An 18,464-nucleotide genomic window follows, 5' to 3' on the forward strand; every position below is an offset into this window, starting at 1 on the left:
AAAACCAAAATAACACTCCAAGCAAAGAGGGGGTTTTGCAAATATGGTAGATGAAATGTTATCAAACGAAAAGCACGGCAAGACGGTAGCTTAAGGTGGAGGGAGTGTAAAATTAATCGCAGCATTGTACCCAAACTCTGCTACTTTCTCTCGAAGTGCCCATATGACAGAGTCGGTTAAAGAGGGGGTACTCCACGGGTGCAAGGACCATCGGCAGCAAAACTAAATGACAGGTCAGAGCCTAGGCTCATGGGAGGGTTCTCAGCTATTCAAACATGATGGGGGGTGGGCTATTGTGCCAATCTTTCCTAGCACTCCAGCTGTTTCCTACAGACCACCAAGGGGCTCTTGTTCCACAAATCTTGCTTGGCCTCCGTGTCATCTCCAGGTACCACCGCAGCCCCCAACGTACACGCTCTCCCTTCCAGGCGTTCAGCTCACCTCTCCCTGCTACAAAGGTAGCAACTAGTTCCCATCCGAGAAAAGGCCCATAGCAACGGCCCGCCCCCTCTTCTTCACGTGACTTCTGATGTCATCCGTGTGATTTCCAGAGCAGTGAAGCGCTTCCAGAACACGTTCAGTGAGCGGGCCGGGGCCGGGGCTGAGCGGGCATTCTGAACGCTCTTGCTGCCGGTGCAAGTGCAAGTGCAAGTGCAACGGGACCCTGCCAGCCTTTGGCTTGCAGCGTTTGGGGTCGGCATTTTCATTGGGACTGTGGAACGTTTCTGCGAAACCCTGGAGCGTCCTGAGCGGCAAGGCTCTGGCTGCCAGGTTGCAGGAACAGCAGCAACCCGTGTGCTCTTGGCTGGCTGTAAATACAATTGGCATTTTCTTCCGGATACCGTGAACATTCCTACAAGACAACCGATTTCGATAGGGGAGCGGGAAATTACATTTACTCTAAAAATCATGCTCAGTTTTTCAACATGAAAGTATGGAGGGCTAAGAAAAGGAACAGAGAGACAGTGTATGATGGTGTTTAAGTGATCAAAGGGGGCTAATAGAGTGATTTAATGTTTCATGAGGGTGTGATTATTAGGATGGGTGGTTTTAGAGGGGGTTGGCTGGGGCTATCTGCGTGTGATTCGGGAATGGCACACAGGCGTCTGTTACAAGGGGAAGGGGCATCTTGCTATTTGGAGGGAGGATCGGGCATTATGGTATTGAACTAGGGTTGGGAAGTGGGGCGGGGCATCTTGGTGTGGTTCTGGAGGGAGGTGGTGGGGGCACATTGGTGTGGATCTGGGCGGAGTGATGGTGCACATGGGTGTGTTTCTGGAGGGAGAGATGGGGCACAGTGGAAGTGGGTCTGGAGGGTAGCATGGGTCATCTAGGTGTGGGTTGGGAAGTTGGACGAGGCATCTGGTGTGGCTCTGGAGGGTGGTGGTGGGGGCACATTTGTGTGGCTCTGGAGGGAGGTGGTGGGGGCTCATTGGTGTGGACCTGGGTGGAGGGATGGTGCACATGGGTGTGTTTCTGGAGGGAGAGATGGGGCACAGTGGGTCTGGAGGGTGGCATGGGTCATCTAGGTGTGGGTTGGGAAGTTGGACAGGGAATCTTGGTGTGGCTCTGGAGGGAGGTGGTGGGGGCACATGGGTGTGGCTCTGGAGGGAGGTGGTGGGGGCATATTGGTGTGGATCTGGGTGGAGGGATGGTGCACGTGGGTGTGTTTCTGGAGGGAGAGATGGGGCACAGTGGGTCTGGAGGGTAGTATCGGTCATCTAGGTGTGGGTTGGGAAGTGGGACGGGGCATCTTGATGTCGCTCTGGAGGGAGGTGGTGGGGACACATTGGTGTGGGTTTGATGGGAGGGACGGGGACATTGGCCTGGGGGGATGGCTGCATATTGGTGTGGGTCTGGAAGGAGGGGGTGGGGCTGTTACGCTCACCTGGTTCCCGCAGGGGCGTTGAACGGAATTGAACAGCAGTGGTTTCCACCAGCGTGACTCATAGGGCGGAGATGGCTGACTGGACTGGCCCTCCTAGTTTTGTCTGCTTGACCCGTAGGAGTAGTTTCCTGAAAACAATAGAAGGGAGTTAGCCACCCGTGGATTGCAAGGATACCTGCACCCAATTCGTTCCCACTGAACACCTCCGATATTCCCTTTATGTCCTCACCTTAGTGCTTGAAATGATGAGCTCTCCATCCTGCGCTGATTGCAGGGGCGCGTAGAATGCCAGTTTCTCCACTGGATCGAAGGAATAGGGTGAGTTCCAGGCGAAATAGGGCTCTGGGGAATGTGGCGTGGAGCCGTAATTATATAGTTTTAAGAGGTCCAATGTCTGCTATTCACTCATTTCCCTTTTCCGTTATTTATCTTGCAGCTTGGTCCAAAAGGAATTCTCCTGATTGGCAGCAGGTCACGCTAAGATAGGAGTCTGTATTACCCAGCACTGTCCGGTAGAAAATAATGATGCTAAATGTCTCTAACCAAGTGCTTTTGTCCTTTTACAGGTGCGGCGTAAGAAGATGCTGGATGCCGAAGAATTATGCCTCGGGCGGTGTAGAAATCAGGACAGGAGCCGATGTGGAGTTTTGTAGACCTTTATTACACACTGGTTAAATGCAATGTCTTAACCACGGTAGTTGAACTCCAGGATTGACCCCACAGTTACTTCACTGTGAGTAAAAGGCACCAGGAGTCCCTCTTCTCTGGTAGTGTCTCCTATTTTCCCGGACCCGGATAGGCCCACCAGTTGCTCTCACTCTCCTCTCCTTCTCCCTGCAAAAAGCAACCAAAATGCCATTAGGCCAGTCCCTTTTATACCTGGTGCTTGGAGGGAAAAAGGGCCAATCAGGGACAACTGCCCTCCCCCCCTTTCCGATTGGTGGGGACTCTAGGCACCCACCCTCTATAAATAGAGCTGCCTCCTCCTCTCCTCCTCCTCCCTTACTCTGGCTGCCTGGTTCCGGCTCCCCCTACCCTTTGTCAGCCACGCCCTCTCCTTTGGCCCCGCCCCCTCCCCATGGCGTCTCCCCTGAGGCATGCCTCCCGGAGGCCCGTAGGGTCTGCCCTGCTTGAGGTAAGGAGGGGGCTCTATTCTGTTCCCCTTGTTGTGCTCCTGTCCAGCTGTCTGGCGCACCTCCGACGCCGAGCGGTCGGCACACGCCGGGCTCTCCAATTCCCGAGCCTCGCCGCCGCTCGCCGCCGGAGGCCGCCGAGTCCTGTCGGGTTCGCGGGTCTCCCAGCCGCAGCGCCAGTGTACCAGGTCCTCGTGGACACACGCGGCGCTGCGGCTGCGGGGACCCGCGGCGCCGCGGCCGCCACGCCGGCACTGTCGCGGGCCGCCCACAAGGCTCTCCCTTCAACAGGGACGCCTCCCCGGCGGCCGCCCCCAGCATCGCACACGCCCGCGGCATAGCGGGCTCCCTCAGCCGTGCGTCCCGCTCCTCCCCGTCCACCCTCACCTCCTCACATACCCCCACCACGGATCCAGGCCGGTCGGGCCGGATCGAACTCCTGGATAAGTAATCTGCCACCAGCTGGAAGCTGGCAGGTCTATGCAAGGTAACGAAGTCGAAGGGCTGGAGGGACAGGAACCATCGCAGAACTCGTTGGTTGGAGTCCTTGTGTCTCGCCAACCACTGCAGTGGTGCATGGTCGGTATACAACGTAAACTTCCTCCCCAGTAGGTAGTATCGCAAAGAGTCCACCGCCCATTTAATGGCGAGACATTCCTTCTCAATAGTGGAATACGCTAACTCATGTGGAAGGAGCTTCCGACTCACAAAACAGATCGGTCTTAGGAACCCGTCTACCTCCTGCGTCAGGACTGCCCCCAACCCCATGCCAGAGGCATCCGTCTGCAGGAAGAAGTGCTTCCGGAAGTCCGGGCATACCAACACCGGGTGGGACGATATACTGCGCTTCAACCCTTCGACGGCCAGTATGGCTGCGTGATTGGTTGACAGGTCCGGGGAACCCCCGATTTTCAACGCCTCGGTCAGTGGCGCAGCCAGGGAAGAAAAACCAGGAATAAAGCGCCTATAGTACCCTATAAACCCCAAGAAGGCCCTGATTTGTTTTCTGTTAGTTGGTACTGGGATCCCCTGAATAGCCTCGATTTTGGACACCTGTGGCCGAATCACGCCGCCACCGACTATATGTCCGAGGTACTTGGTTTCCTGGGTCCCTAGCACCGATTTCACTGGGTTGATGTGGAGTCCGCCCCGGGTCAGGGTGCCGACCACCTCGCGTAGATGGGTCAGGTGGTCATTCCATGATGCGCTGTATATCACGATGTCGTCCAGGTAGGCTGCAGCGTACTGGTCGTGGGGCTGTAGGAGGACGTCCATCAGCCTCTGAAAGGTGGCCGGAGCCCCATGCAACCCGAATGGTAGTACTTTATACTGAAAGAGCCCCTGGGGTGTAGCAAATGCGGTTTTTTCTTTGTCAGCTTCCCGTAGGGGGATCTGCCAGTATCCCTTGGTGAGGTCCAAGGTACTGAGGTACCGGGCAGCACCCAGCCTTTCCAGTAGTTCGTCCATCCTGGCCATGGGATAGGCTTCGTAGTGGGATATCATGTTGAGCTGCCTAAAGTCCATACAAAATCGTACAGCCCCGTCTGGCTTGGGTACGAGTACGATCGAAGAACACCACGCACTGGTTGATGGTTCAATAATATCCAACCTAATCATTTCTTCGATCTCCTTCTTAATGATCGACCTTCGGGCCTCTGGGATCCTGTAGGGTCTCAGCCGGACTGTCTGTCCGTTTAGGGTTTCGATACGATGCTCCATTAGGCCGGTCCTTCCAGGTAAATGGGAAAAGGTGTTGCTATGTGGTTTGAGGGTCTCCAGGATCTCGTTCTTCATGTGTTCAGTGAGCGTTTCACCCCATTGTACCGCATCCAATTGGCCGGTTGCGTGGATCAACCCCGTATCCTGGGTGGCTAGAATATCGACCGGGGCAGGCTCAGTCCATTTCTTCAGCAGGTTTATGTGGTAGACCTTATGTGATGGGCTCCGGTCAGGTTGGTGTATCCGGTAATTCACTGGCCCCACCACGTCCTTCACTACATAAGGACCTCTCCACCGAGCCAACATTTTGTTCGTACTGGTGGGTAGTAACACCAGTACCTTATCCCCGGTTTCTAGTTTTCTTAGGCGACAGCCCTTGTTGTATGTCTTCTCCTGACGGTCTTGGGCTATATTTAGATGGGATTCTGCTAGTCCCCTCAAAGTAGACAGATGGTTCTTAAGGTCCTCAGCGTACTCGGTGAGAGACGTTTCCTTAGTGTTTTCCCAGTCCTCCTTAACCAGATCTAGGATTGTTCTGGGCTGTCTTCCAAACAGCAGCTCGAATGGGGAGAATCCTGTTGAGGACTGGGGGGTGTCCCTTAATACCATCAGGATCAGGGGTATGACTCGGTCCCAGTCCTTCCCCTCCGGACCTGTTACCCTCTTCATCATTTTCTTTATCGTTTGGTTGTACCTCTCCACCAATCCATCCGTTTGGGGGTGGTAGACGGAGGTACGCAGCCGTCTGATTTGTAGTCTTTCACAGACTTGTCGCATAACCGCCGACATGAAGTTTGTACCCTGATCGGTGAGGATTTCGGTGGGTAGGCCTACCCGTGCGAAGTAGGGGATGAGTTGGTCACATATTTGGTTAGCCGACGTCCCCTTTAGGGGAAAGGCCTCGGGGTACCGGGTGGCATAATCCACAATGACTAGCAGGTATCGATATCCACGACTGACTGGCTCGAGCGGGCCTACCAGGTCTATACCTATCCTTTGAAAGGGTATGGTGATCAAGGGCATCCGCTGAAGAGGCGCCTTGGCTGGCTTTTCCCCACTCGTCAACTGACAGATTTTGCATTCCTTACAGAATTTCGCCACCTCCCCATAGACCCCTGGCCAGTAGAAACGTTTTAGAATGTTTTGCTGTGTCTTTAGGGAGGCCATGTGGCCGCCACACGGGTGGTTATGTGCCAACTGGAGGACGATGCCCCTGTGTGTTTTGGGGAGGAGTAGTTGTTCCCTCCGTGCTCCTCCCTCCTCTTGGTAGACCCGATAGAGCAGGCCCTGTCTAGATGTAAAACCAGCTCCCTTGGTCAGGTCGGGGTCCCCATTTGTGATGGCTCTTTCGCGGGCCAATGTTAAGGTAGGGTCCGTCAAGGTTTCTCCCCAGATGGAATCCTCATGGTCCTCTGGGTTCCAGGCTATCCGTTGGGTGGCATACATGGAGGCGCATTGAGCAAGGCGAGCTTCCCTTCTTTTTCTGGCGGGTTTCTCTCGTCTCTGGGTGTTCGGGGGGATGGGCTCCCTGGCAAAGGGTGCTTCTTCCCACCATCCCTGGTCTAGGGCTTTGATGGTCTGGTGGAAGTGGGGCAGATCGGTCCCAATCACCACTGGGGCGGGTAAGGAGGGGAGGACGGCAGCTCTTATCTCTGTAATGTTAGGGCCCACCTCTACTGTTATGGATTTCATGGGGTAGGTTCTCACATCCCCGTGTATACATCGAATTGGGATACTAACATTGGTGAGATAAGGAGAATCACTTACGGTTGGTAGCACCGCTGTTTGCCTGCTTCCACTGTCGAGTAGGGCCCTGGCTTGGTTCCCGTCTACCCGGACGTCCATCTCGTAGAGACCTTGGCATCGTGGTCCTTGCTCGGTCCGCATAAATCCGATCTCCATCGGCTCGGTGCCTCTCTTCCGGGGACAGAACCGGGCTATATGGCCCCACTCACCACAGTCATAACATTGCGGTTGCCGGTACCCTGTGGACAACGGGGTGGACCGTGGGTCGGGTCCGCTCCTCTTCTCCTCGGATCCAGAAGGGCGTCCTTCCATGGCTCTCCATTTGGAAGGCCCTACTCGCAGGCTCTTGGTTGTGAGGGGTTCCAATGGTGGTATCGGGTTGCGAATGGGAGATCCGACTCCAAAAGGTTTACCCGTTCCCTCTGCCTTTTGGTAGGCTGACGCGATGTCGACAGCCTCAGATAAGGTGGGCCTGTGATGTTGTCGGACCCATCTTTGCATCGGAGGCGGTAGGGCCTCAATGAATTGCTCGAGGGTGACCTTTTCTAAGACTTCTGGGAGGCCGGTTCCCAGTACTTGTAACCACTTCTCGGTGAGGTCCTTAACCCGGTAGAAGAGTTGTCGTGGGTTCTCCCCTGGTCTGAGTTTAGTGTCGCGCAGCCTCATTCTGTAGGCATCTTCATCAAGTCCCAACCGGTCCAATACAGCCTTTTTGATTTCAGCGTAAGGCGTGGTTCCGTTTGGGTTAACGGCCTGGTAGGCACCTTGCATGATGCCAGACAAAAGGGGAGCAACATACTGCCCCCAGCGGTCCACCGGCCACTGAGCGTTTCGGGCGATCCTCTCGAATGTGGTAAAAAAGAAAGCCGGGTCTTCGCCTTCCTTGAACTTCTGCAACACTGCGGAAGGGACCATGGGCTGGTTCCGGGTGCCGGTGACAGCATCCGTCAGGTGTTTTATCGTCTCTTGATGTTGGTCCTGAGAGGTGGACTGCAGGTTACCCTGTAATTGTATTGCCTGCTGAAAGGCTTGGCGATCAGCGGCCGCCTGCTGGGCCTGAAGTTGGAAGAGCTGCTGTAACTGTTGTTGCCCCTCGGACAATGTCTGTATTATTTTCTCCATTGCGTTCTCTTAATCCTGCCGACTACGCCAGTTGTAGAAATCAGGACAGGAGCCGATGTGGAGTTTTGTAGACCTTTATTACACACTGGTTAAATGTAATGTCTTAACCACGGTAGTTGAACTCCAGGATTGACCCCACAGTTACTTCACTGTGAGTAAAAGGCACCAGGAGTCCCTCTTCTCTGGTAGTGTCTCCTATTTTCCCGGACCCGGATAGGCCCACCAGTTGCTCTCACTCTCCTCTCCTTCTCCCTGCAAAAAGCAACCAAAATGCCATTAGGCCAGTCCCTTTTATACCTGGTGCTTGGAGGGAAAAAGGGCCAATCAGGGACAACTGCCCTCCCCCCCTTTCCGATTGGTGGGGACTCTAGGCACCCACCCTCTATAAATAGAGCTGCCTCCTCCTTTACTCCTCCTCCCTTACTCTGGCTGCCTGGTTCCGGCTCCCCCTCCCCTTTGTCAGCCACGCCCTCTCCTTTGGCCCCGCCCCCTCCCCATGGCGTCTCCCCTGAGGCATGCCTCCCGGAGGCCCGTAGGGTCTGCCCTGCTTGAGGTAAGGAGGGGGCTCTATTCTGTTCCCCTTGTTGTGCTCCTGTCCAGCTGTCTGGCGCACCTCCGACGCCGAGCGGTCGGCACACGCCGGGCTCTCCAATTCCCGAGCCTCGCCGCCGCTCGCCGCCGGAGGCCGCCGAGTCCTGTCGGGTTCGCGGGTCTCCCAGCCGCAGCGCCAGTGTACCAGGTCCTCGTGGACACACGCGGCGCTGCGGCTGCGGGGACCCGCGGCGCCGCGGCCGCCACGCCGGCACTGTCGCGGGCCGCCCACAAGGCTCTCCCTTCAACAGGGACGCCTCCCCGGCGGCCGCCCCCAGCGTCGCACACGCCCGCGGCATAGCGGGCTCCCTCAGCCGTGCGTCCCGCTCCTCCCCGTCCACCCTCACCTCCTCACAGGCGGCAAATCAAGTAAGTGCCTGGCGGTAACCAAGATTGTCTATGTTTGCTCTCGGCTCACCTTGTTTTTTCTTGTCTTCTTCTAGGTGCCGAGAATGCAGCTACGAAGAGATGTAAGCTGCGCCGGATCGTGTAGATGCTGTGAAGACTGGTAAGTATGGCGCGGCGCAGCTGCTAGCGGTGTAACACGTTTATTTTTTCAAAGTCTTTCTTCCTTGTGCAGGAATGTGGTGGATTCAGGAGCCGATGAAGATTAGAAGGTAGGTTCTTGCTCTAACCTCTTCTTCTTCCTTTCTTCCCAGGATGCGGTCCGGATTCGGAGCGGGTGTGGCAGGTAACAGGATGCTGGCTGTAGGCACGGTGAGCGTTATGCTGCTGAATGCAGAATAACGTGAAGCATGTTCTGCTCTTCGGGCATGGTTTAAATAGCTTCCAAAGTAGTCCCAGGTAAATAGTTCCAAGCACCACACCCAAGTAAAAAATAGTCCCTGAAGAAAAGTAGTCCTTCCATGGCCTCAAAAAGGCCAATGCTTGAGTTCCTTGTGGCATGGTCTGCATGAGGTAAGTTTGACTGTATGAGCTGGCGCCTACGGCGCCTGGACTGATCCCATAAATGAGCCTGGCGCCCTCGGCGCCAGGACTGAATCCATAGAGCCCCTAGCCGGGGCTTTGTGGGTTCCAATAAGGGGCTGGATGTCTGCCCTCTCGACTGATGGACTTGATCCGGAAATCCGGGGGTAGGCATCATGACAGGGGCACATTGGTGTGGGTCTGGGCGGATGGGGGCATACTAGGATGGGTGGTTTTAGAGGGGGTTGGATGGGGCTATCTGTATGTGATTCAGGATCGGCACATGGGCATCTGATGCAAGGGGAAGGGGTATCTTGCTTTGTGGAGGGAGCATGGGGCATTGTGGTATTGGTCTAGAGGGAGGGATGGGGCATCTTGGTGTGGTTCTGAGAGGGAGGGATGGGTCATATTGGTGTGGGTGTGAGAGGAGGGGATGGTGGGTGTGGGTCTGGAGGGAGGGATGGGGCATATTGGTGTGGGTGTGAGAGGAGGGGATGGTGCATATGGGTGTGGGTCTGGGGGAGGGATGGGGACATTGCTGTGGGTATGAAGGGAGGCAAAGGACACATTGGTGTGCATCTAGAGGGAATGATGGGGCACATTGGTGTGGGTCTGCAGGGAGGGATTGGGGCACATTGGTCAGAGGACAGATATGGGCATCTTTCTGTGTGGAGAGAGCATGGGCCATCATGGTATGGGTCTTGAGGAAGGCATTGGGCATCTTGATGTCTGGATCGGAGGGGGCATTGTTGATCTGGAATGGAGGGACAGGGCATATGATGGGGGCATGTCAGGGAATGGTGGAGCATGTGGGTCAGGGCTGGAGCACTCTGGTGGGAAGGAAGGAGGCATCTGGGTGTGAATGGAGGGATGGGGTATGTTTGTCTTGAGAGAAGGATGTTGGTTTATTGGAGTGGTGGGAGCATGTGTGTGTCGAAGGGATGGGGTAATCTGGTTTGGGTATAGAGAGAGGGCGAATGGCGCCATCTGAGTGTGAGAAGGGGTGGACTGGGAAGCAAAAGATGGCTTGGAAATAATTTTCAAAGTGGCCCCATTCTACACATTTTCAGCAAGCCCAGCCCTTTTCCTATAGGAAAATTCGAAAATACCACACAAAAGAGGTCCAGGGTGCAGAGGCCCACCGGGAAAACTCCAGAGTTCCCTGTGGGACAGTCCACCCCTGAGTGTGAGTCTGGAGGTAGAGGTGTAGCATATGGGTGTGGCTCTGAGGGGTGGAGCTTCTTGTGTAGGTATGGAGGGATGGATGTTGGTGTATGTGTGGGTTCGGATGGAGGGATGGTGGCATGTAGGTCAGGAGGGTGGTGGCATTTGAATCTGGAACGTGTTTGGAAGGAGAAATGGGGCATTTGAGTGTGAATGGTATCTGCTTGTGGGTGGGGGCATGAAGGATCATTAACGACCCAGCAGATGGCCGTGGATGCCTGGCAGGGTTGGGTTAACCTGCTGGGGATGTCTCCAACCACGCACCGGAAAGGGAGCCCTGCGCAGCCCCCTCTCCTCACTGAGCCCGCCTCTGCTCTGGCCGGGAGCGCGCACTCCTCTCTCTGACCTGCCAACGGGTGTGCATTGGTGGGCACACCCCGGTCAGCAGGGAAGCCCCGAGTGGGGGCAGCCGGGAGCTGAGGGAAACCTGACTGCTTTCGAAGGGCGCCTGCCCAGGCAGACAGGGGCCCGGCACACCAGGCATGAGAACTGAGCCATGGTGCAGCTGGCTTACTTGACGGTGGGCGCCAAGGTTCCAGCCACCCACATCTGTGGGCGAGCAATGGCCAATCCCACTGGCACAGTGGGTGACCTTCCCTCTTGCCCAGGTAACTGGGGCTGGGCCCTATGCGGCCGGGCTGGGGTTTGAAGACTCTAGCAGTCAACCCGACCCCCTGTCTGTGCTGTCTCTGGCTGCCTCCTCCCAGCCCCTGCCCCCCAAAAGGGAAGCGGAAGGGGTCGGGGAAGGATGAGTGGATCGGGCAGGGTGGGTAGGTGGCGCAACGGCCTACCTCCATCCCTCTGGGAAGCCCTGTGCTGCTGCAGGTGGCGGTCAGGCTGAGCACCTGGAATTTTTTCTTTCTTTTTTTAAACCACAATGGTTTCGGCTTGCTAGACAGGGCACTGGGCTGTCCTGCCTCAGGCGGCGCTGCCTCCCCAGACCTTTCCTGCACCGACAGGGTCAGCCCGATATCTGGAACAAAAAAAAGTTGCCTGTGACTCTTGGCGGTGGATCACTCGACTCGTGCATAGATGAAGAACGCAGCTAGCTGCGAGAATTAGTGTGAATTGCAGGACACAATGATCAACACGTCGAACGCACCATTTGTGGCCCTGGGTTTTTCCCGGGGCTACGCCTGTCTGAGGGTCGCTTGTACATCAATCGCCCCGGTGTTCCCTCCAAGGGGCGTTGCTGGGGCTGTCGCAGGGACCCCATTCCATTCATCCCACTAAGGTCAGCCCCCGATCAGCATCGTCGCTGGATCCTTGGATCTGGCGCGCAAGCTCATTGCCAACACGTCCTGGCCTCCCCAGTTTCCCCGCCTCATGCTGGTTTCGGGAGGGCCAGGTGGCTGACGCGCCCCGGATGTGGTGGTGGTGGTGGCAGCAGGCTTTAAAAAAGCCCGGCGCTGTCTTTGGTGTCCCACGGCTGCCGGCGCAGGATGACCATGGAGCGCGGACCTCGTGACCATGTGGGCTTCGGTCACAGATTGGGACAGAGCACACTCACCTGCACCAGAGGCACAGGGCTGGGGCAACCCCCCGTACGGGCCCGATGCCAGCTGCCCTGAGCTTTGTGCTCCCCGACCACGGCCCCAGATCAGACGTGTTGACCTGCTGAATTTAAGCATATTACTAAGCAGAGGAAAAGAAACTAACCAGGATTCTCTCAGTAACGGCCTGTGAAAAGGGAAGAGCCCAGGGCCGAATCCCCATTCAGCAGCAGGCATGGGAAATGTGGCGTACAGAAGAGACTCCCCGGCATCGCTCAGGGGGCTCAAGTCCTTCTGATCGAGTCTCACCACGCGGATGGTGTTAGGCCGATAGCGGCCTTTTGCACACTGGGATCAGGTCTTCTTGGAGTCAGGTTGCTTGGGAATGCAGCCCAAAGCGTGTAGTAAACTCTGTCTAAGGCTAAATACGGGCGCGAGACTGGTGGCCAACAAGTACTGTAAGGGAAAGTTGAAAAAAAGTTTGAAGAGAGTTCAAGAGGGCGTGAAATGGTTGAGCGTGAAACGGTTGAGCGGTAAACTGGTGGGGTCTGTGCAGTCCGCCCACAGGATTCAACACAGCAGGCAGGTTGGTCACCTGGAACGGTGGAGATCCTTGCGGGTCTGCGGCCCGGGCACATCCAGCCCCAGCAGGGCGCATTTCCTCTGTAGCGGTGCACCATGACCGGCTGGGTAGGCCCCAGGGGGCATGTGGCTCTCTGCTCCAGCAGAGAGTGTTTCAGCCCACTGACAGCAGTTTTGCTGTGTCCACGGGGCTGAGGGAGATAGACCGCCACCGTGCCCTTATCCGCCAACCGTCATGGCCCCTCTTGGGGGTCGCTAGAGTGGCAACAGGAGACGGGGCTCCCGATGTGACTGTGGTGGACTGCCCTCCATACGCCCCAACCACGTCGTGCTGCCAGGCGGGGAGGCCCACAAAGGGCGCCAGGGGTCTGAGGTGATGTTGGTTGACCACCCGACCTGTCTGGAAACACTGACCAAGGAGTATAATACGTGCCCGAGTCAGAGGGCCGAATGAAACACTGTGATGTAATGATGTTGCGGGCCGGTGCTCACCGTTTGCAGTGGCATCCTGTCGCGGTGGGCCCTCCACCGACCCGTCTCGGCCGCTCTGTCAGAGAGATGATGCATGAGCGTGTGTGATAGGACCCGAAAGATGGTGAACTCGGCCTTGTGGAGGTCCGTAGCAGTCCTGATGTGTAAATCGTTCATCCGACCAGGGTATAGGGGCAAAAGACTAATCTAACAATATAGTAGCTGGCGCACGGAAACCCCAGTTTTATCTAGCAAAGCAAATGATTAGAGGTCTTGGGGCCAAAAGTATCTCAACCCACTCTCAAACTTTAAATGGGTATGAAGTCCGGCTTGCTGCCGTGGAGCCGGGTATTGTATGAAAGTACTCAGTGGGCAACTTCTGGTAAGCAGAATTGGCGCTGCAGGATGAACCACACACAGGGTTAAGGCGCGTGATGCAGATGCTCATCAGACCCCAGAAACGGTGTTGGTTGATATAGACAGCAGGATGGTGGCCATGGAAGTTGGAATCCGCTAAGGAGTGTGTAACAACTCACCTGCCGAATCAACTAGCCCTGAAAATGGATGGCGCTGGAGCGTCCGGCCCATACCCAACCAGCACCGGGAGCAGCAGGGGCCAAGGTGAGTAGGAGGGCTGCTGCGGTACACACAGAAGCCTGGGGCGAGGGCTCGGGTGGAGTCGCCGCAGGTGCAGATCTTGGTTGTAGTATCAAATATTCAAACTAGAACTTTGAAGGATGAAGTGGAGAAGGGTTCCATGTGAACAGAAGTTGAACATGGGTCAGTCGGTCCTAAGAGATGGGCGAGCACCATTCAGACAGGGACGTCATTTAGGGGTCGCAGCTGCGACCTCCGTGGTCACACTTGCGACCTCTAGAAAAAAAAAGGAAAAAAAACATTCTTTTTTTTTGTAATGTAAGCTCTTGGGCTGTGGCCAGCACCATGTGACTCTTTAGTTCTGGAGTGGCTGGCTTTCTCGTTAAAGCCCCTTAAGAAAAAGAAGAAAAGGAGTGACACAAGTCTAACACTTTCAGCACTGACCCTAAATAAGAAAGATTATGAATACCAAATAATGTGTCTTTCTGGAATTCTATACAATAATTGCTAGACTCATTAAAGGTTTATTTCAGGCACACTTCAGGGGTTGAGTCACTGATTTAGTCTGTTCTTAAACGACTCAACTCAGCCTTTCATCCTTCTGAGGTCGATAAATGAGTACCAACACAGGTTGGGTGATATTGGTTGTAATATTTTTTCTATATAATGCGCTTAATATAAAGCACTTATAATAACACATCATTATCATTTGGTCATGGACGTCTGCTTGCATTCACAGTAATTTGGTAATATTGGCCTATATACACTGATCTTAACGATACATATGGCGATCCATTCTTGTATGAAATGTACATCACATTATAACGATATCGTAACCATATTTTTTGTAGTGTACAATGCTATGTGATAGCACTTCCTGTTTTGTCAACGGGTGAAAGGTCGTGTTGCATCGCATCCCGCAATATCACTTCGGGGTGGGGTCAAATGACATCACTTCCTGTGATGTCACCAGGGGGTCAAGGGTTGTGTGATGTCACTTCCGCTACCCCTGGCATTTTGGTGAAATGACATCCCTGCGTTCGGAAGGGATGGGCTATGGTCTCCGTTGCCCTCAGCCGATCGACAGGGAGTTGGCTTTAGATCCCCGAACTCAGAGTGGCATAGATGGGCACCCTTGCGGCGTCCAGTGCGGTAACGCAAATGATCCCAGAGAAGCCGGCGGGAGCTGCACAGACTTTTCTTTGTGAAGGGCAGGGCACCCTGGAATGGGTTTGCCCCAAGAAAGGGGCCTGAGCCTTGGAAAGCGTTGCGGTTCCGGCAGCGTTCGGTGAGCTCTCGCTGGTCCTTGAAAATCTGGGTAAGATGTAAATCTCGCGCCAGGCCGTACCCATATCTCCAAGGCGGACAACGCTGGCATGTCAGAACAATGTAGGTACAGGAAGTTGGCAAGTTAGATCCGTAACTTCAGGATAAGGATTGGCTCTAAGGGCTGGGTCGGTCGGGCTGGGGCGCAAAGCAGGGCTGGGTGCGCACCATGGCTGGATGAGGCGTCTTCCCCCCCCACCCGGGGGGCGGCTCTGCCTCTGGATGCGAGCCAGGCCCTTCCTGGGGATCACCCCAGCTGCAGTGTTCGCCTCTCTCGTTCCCCCTCGGGTGTTCAGAGCTGGAATTTTGCCTCGGCCGACACCGAGCAGCTGACTTGGAACTGGTGCAGTCTTTACACACAAAAAGGAAGCTGAGGGAGTGCCACTGCCCACTACTAACCAGCCCTCATTAAGGTTCTGCACCTTTTTCAATAAACATTAAGGTTAGGTGGGCTATTGAAAACTGTCTCCACAGTAAAGAACCATAGATGACACCAGAAACCAACAATACCGGGTAGTGCTATCGCTATATTAAATTCAGAAGCACACAACCGGTTAAACTTCAAAAATTAGACCATTTTATTAACATATAAAAGATAAAAAGTTTTGAACACTGCCAATTGTCCCCATAAAATGATTCGACACAATATAGCAATACACAATAATGCTTACTCAAATCAGTAAGGAACAGCGCAGGGGGTGTTACAGACAGTAAAACAAAAGGACAAGGTATTAAATCACAATGGCCTAAAAGGGTCAGTGGTGTAAATGAAAGTGTCATGTGCTCTGCAAATTGCGCTTGTAAACTTAATCTAACACTCCATTCAAACTCGCCATTGCTCATACATCCACTTACATACAATGTATACCAACATGTTTCTTTCCAAAAATGTAACAGGTGCAAAGGTTTGTACAAGGAAATTCATTACGGACTGTCAACAAATACAGAACACTGTTGTGCAGATGCAGCTAATGCAAGACAACATAAAAGTTTATCTCTATACCGATGATGATATTAGTATATTGTCAACACTCATAAGAGTGTTACTTAGAACACATTTCGCAAGCCTCCAGATGCTAAATATCGGATTGGTAAAGAGTCCACAATGTGGCTGCTAGTTTCACCATGGATTACATGAGAACAGTAAGGAAATGGGAAAAATTACCATTTATCGGGTGCAATCATGTTCAACAATCAACATAAGATTGCTAATACGGTCTTCATACTGTGCCTATATAAAAGAGGGCAGGTTAGTGGCCCAAAAGGCTGTTATTTGGAGGAAGTAGGTGCGCAGGAAGAGAGGGGGAAGCACAAGCCCACAGGCGGGGAACCGTAGCAAAATGAATAGAAAGATGTGTGCCGGCACCGGCCTATTATTGTGCAAGTTTCCTTGGAACAAAAGAAAGGGGTGGCCGCAGTACCATTTGTAAGTAAAGAGGTCCAGACCTGAGAACATGCCCTGAAAAACTGGTGCGGACCAGGGGAATCTGACTGTTTAATTAAAACAAAGCATTGCGAAGGCCTGTGGAGGGTGTTGACGCAATGTGATTTCTGCCAAGTGCTCTGAATGTCAAAGTGAAGAAATTCAACGAAGCGTGGGTAAATGGCTGGGGTAACTATGACCTTTAAGGTAGCCAAATGCCTCGTCATTTAATTAGTGATGTTCATGAATGGATGAATGAGATTTCCACTGTCCCTACCTACTATCTAGCGAAACCACAGCCAAGGGAACAAGCTTGGCAGAATCGTCGGGGAAAAAAGACCTGGTTAAGTTTGACTCTAGTCTGGCACTGTGAAGAGACATGAGAGGTAAGATAAGTGGGAGGCCCTCTGGCTGCTGGTGAAATACCACTACTCTTATTGTTTTTCCACTTACCCGCTGAGGCGGCGGCGAGCCCCGTGGGGCTCTTGCTTCTGGCTCCAAGCGCCCGGCACATGCCCGGCATGACCCGCTCCGGAGACAGTGGCAGGTGGGGAGTTTGACTGGGGTGGTACACCTGTCAAAGGATAACACAGGTCTCCTAAGGCGAACACAGGGAGGACAGAAACCTCCCGCGGAGCAGAAGGGCAAAAGCTAGCTTGATCTCGATTTTTCAGTATGAATACAGACTGTGAAAGCGGAGCTTCACGATCCTGCTGACTTTTTGGGTTTCAAGCAGGAGGTGTCAGGAAAGTTACCACAGGGATAACTGGCTTGTGGCGGCCAAGCATTCATAGCAACGTCTCTTTTTGATCCTTCAATGTCGACTCTTCCTATCATTGTGAAACAGAATTCACCAAGCATCAGATTGTTCACCAACTAATAAGGAACGTGAGGTGGATTTAGACCGTTGTGAGACAGGTTAGTTTTACCCTACTGATTATGTGTTGTTGCAATTGTAATCCTGCTCAGTACGAGTGGAACCGCAGGTTCAGACATTTGGCGTGCATGCTTGGCTGAGGAGCCAATGGGGTGAAGCTACCATCTGTGGGATTATGACTGAATGCCTCTAAGTCGGAAATCCGCCCCACCCCCAGACCGTGATACCACAGCGCTGTCGAGCATCGGTTGGCTTAGGATAGCCGGCCGTGTAGAGCTGCTCGCCTCGGGACTTGAGTGTGGACAGAAGGGGGCCACCTCTCTCACCCGTAGAGCACTGAATGTTCGTTTGGAATCTGGTGCTAAATCAGTCGTAGACAACCTGATTCTGGTTCAGGGTTTCATAAGTAGCAGAACAGCTACCTCGCTGCAATCTATTGGAAGTCATCCTCTGAGCCAAACTTTTGTCGCAAGGCGGCACTGCCGCCAAGGTTCTCCATCCTTCCTCCTGGGGCCCGTGGGGTGCACAGGAAAATACCACCCACCCTAGCGGTGCACTCATAGGGGTGTCCCGGCTGGGCGAGGAGCACTCTTCTCACCTTTCCTGGTCAGCCTGGCAGACCAGATGACCTTGGGCCGGGGCCTTCGAGGTGGTGCCTTAAGCCCCCGGACAGGGAAGGGGAAGAGAGGGTGCAAGCCATCCCAGGGCGCACCGGTGGTACTTAAAGCATGTGCCCCTGGACATGGGTCGGGGCAGGCCCGGCTGGCCACTGGGCCAACTGGCCTGGTAGTAGGCCCAGATGGCCCAAGTTATGGCTGGTGGACCAGATGGCCGAGTTGCGGCTGACTTCTGCATTTGTCTCCGGTCGGGTTCCGTAAGCTTAATAGTCGGCTTGGAAGTGTCTCCCCAGCCCGAGTGCGCGGAGGTGGTGCCTTAAACCCAGGGCGGGGAAGAGAGGCAGCAGCTTAAGCACCCACCCCATAGCACGGGGAGTGGTACCTTAAGCCTGTGCCCCTGGACGGTGGGGGCAGGCACGGCCGACGGGCCATCTGGCCCGGGGAGTAGGCCCAGATGGTCCGAGTTGTGGTTGCCGTGGCTGACTCCTGCATTTGTCTACGGTTGGCTTGGAAGTGCCACGCAGCAGCCTCTAGGGCGGCCGTGGTGCACCTACCGGCTTTAGTTCAAAGGCGTTCGTGGGTTGCTCCCGGTCCTCGGGCAAGTATCAACCACGTGTGGTCGGGTCCAAGACAAGGTGCGTGTGACAAGGGGCGCCCTGAGCAGGTCCCTTTCCTCCGTGTGGCGGTAAATGCGCTCGTAGTGGACGGCCCTGAGTTCAACAGTGTTT

General features: G+C 54.4%; 1 non-coding gene and 1 pseudogene across 1 annotated transcript; both read left to right on the forward strand.

The window, feature by feature from the left end:
- Positions 1–11,347: 11,347 nt before the first annotated feature.
- Positions 11,348–11,500, forward strand: LOC138581501 (5.8S ribosomal RNA). The gene has a single exon (XR_011304587.1). It is a non-coding gene; the product is annotated as a 5.8S ribosomal RNA (ribosomal RNA).
- Positions 11,501–11,940: 440 nt separating this feature from the next.
- Positions 11,941–17,586, forward strand: LOC138581768 (28S ribosomal RNA; annotated as a pseudogene).
- The last annotated feature ends 878 nt before the right edge of the window (positions 17,587–18,464 follow it).

Source organism: Ambystoma mexicanum, chromosome 3p, assembly GCF_040938575.1.
Source record: "Ambystoma mexicanum isolate Mex_15411 chromosome 3p, UKY_AmexF1_1, whole genome shotgun sequence".
NCBI classification, from domain to species: domain Eukaryota; kingdom Metazoa; phylum Chordata; class Amphibia; order Caudata; family Ambystomatidae; genus Ambystoma; species Ambystoma mexicanum.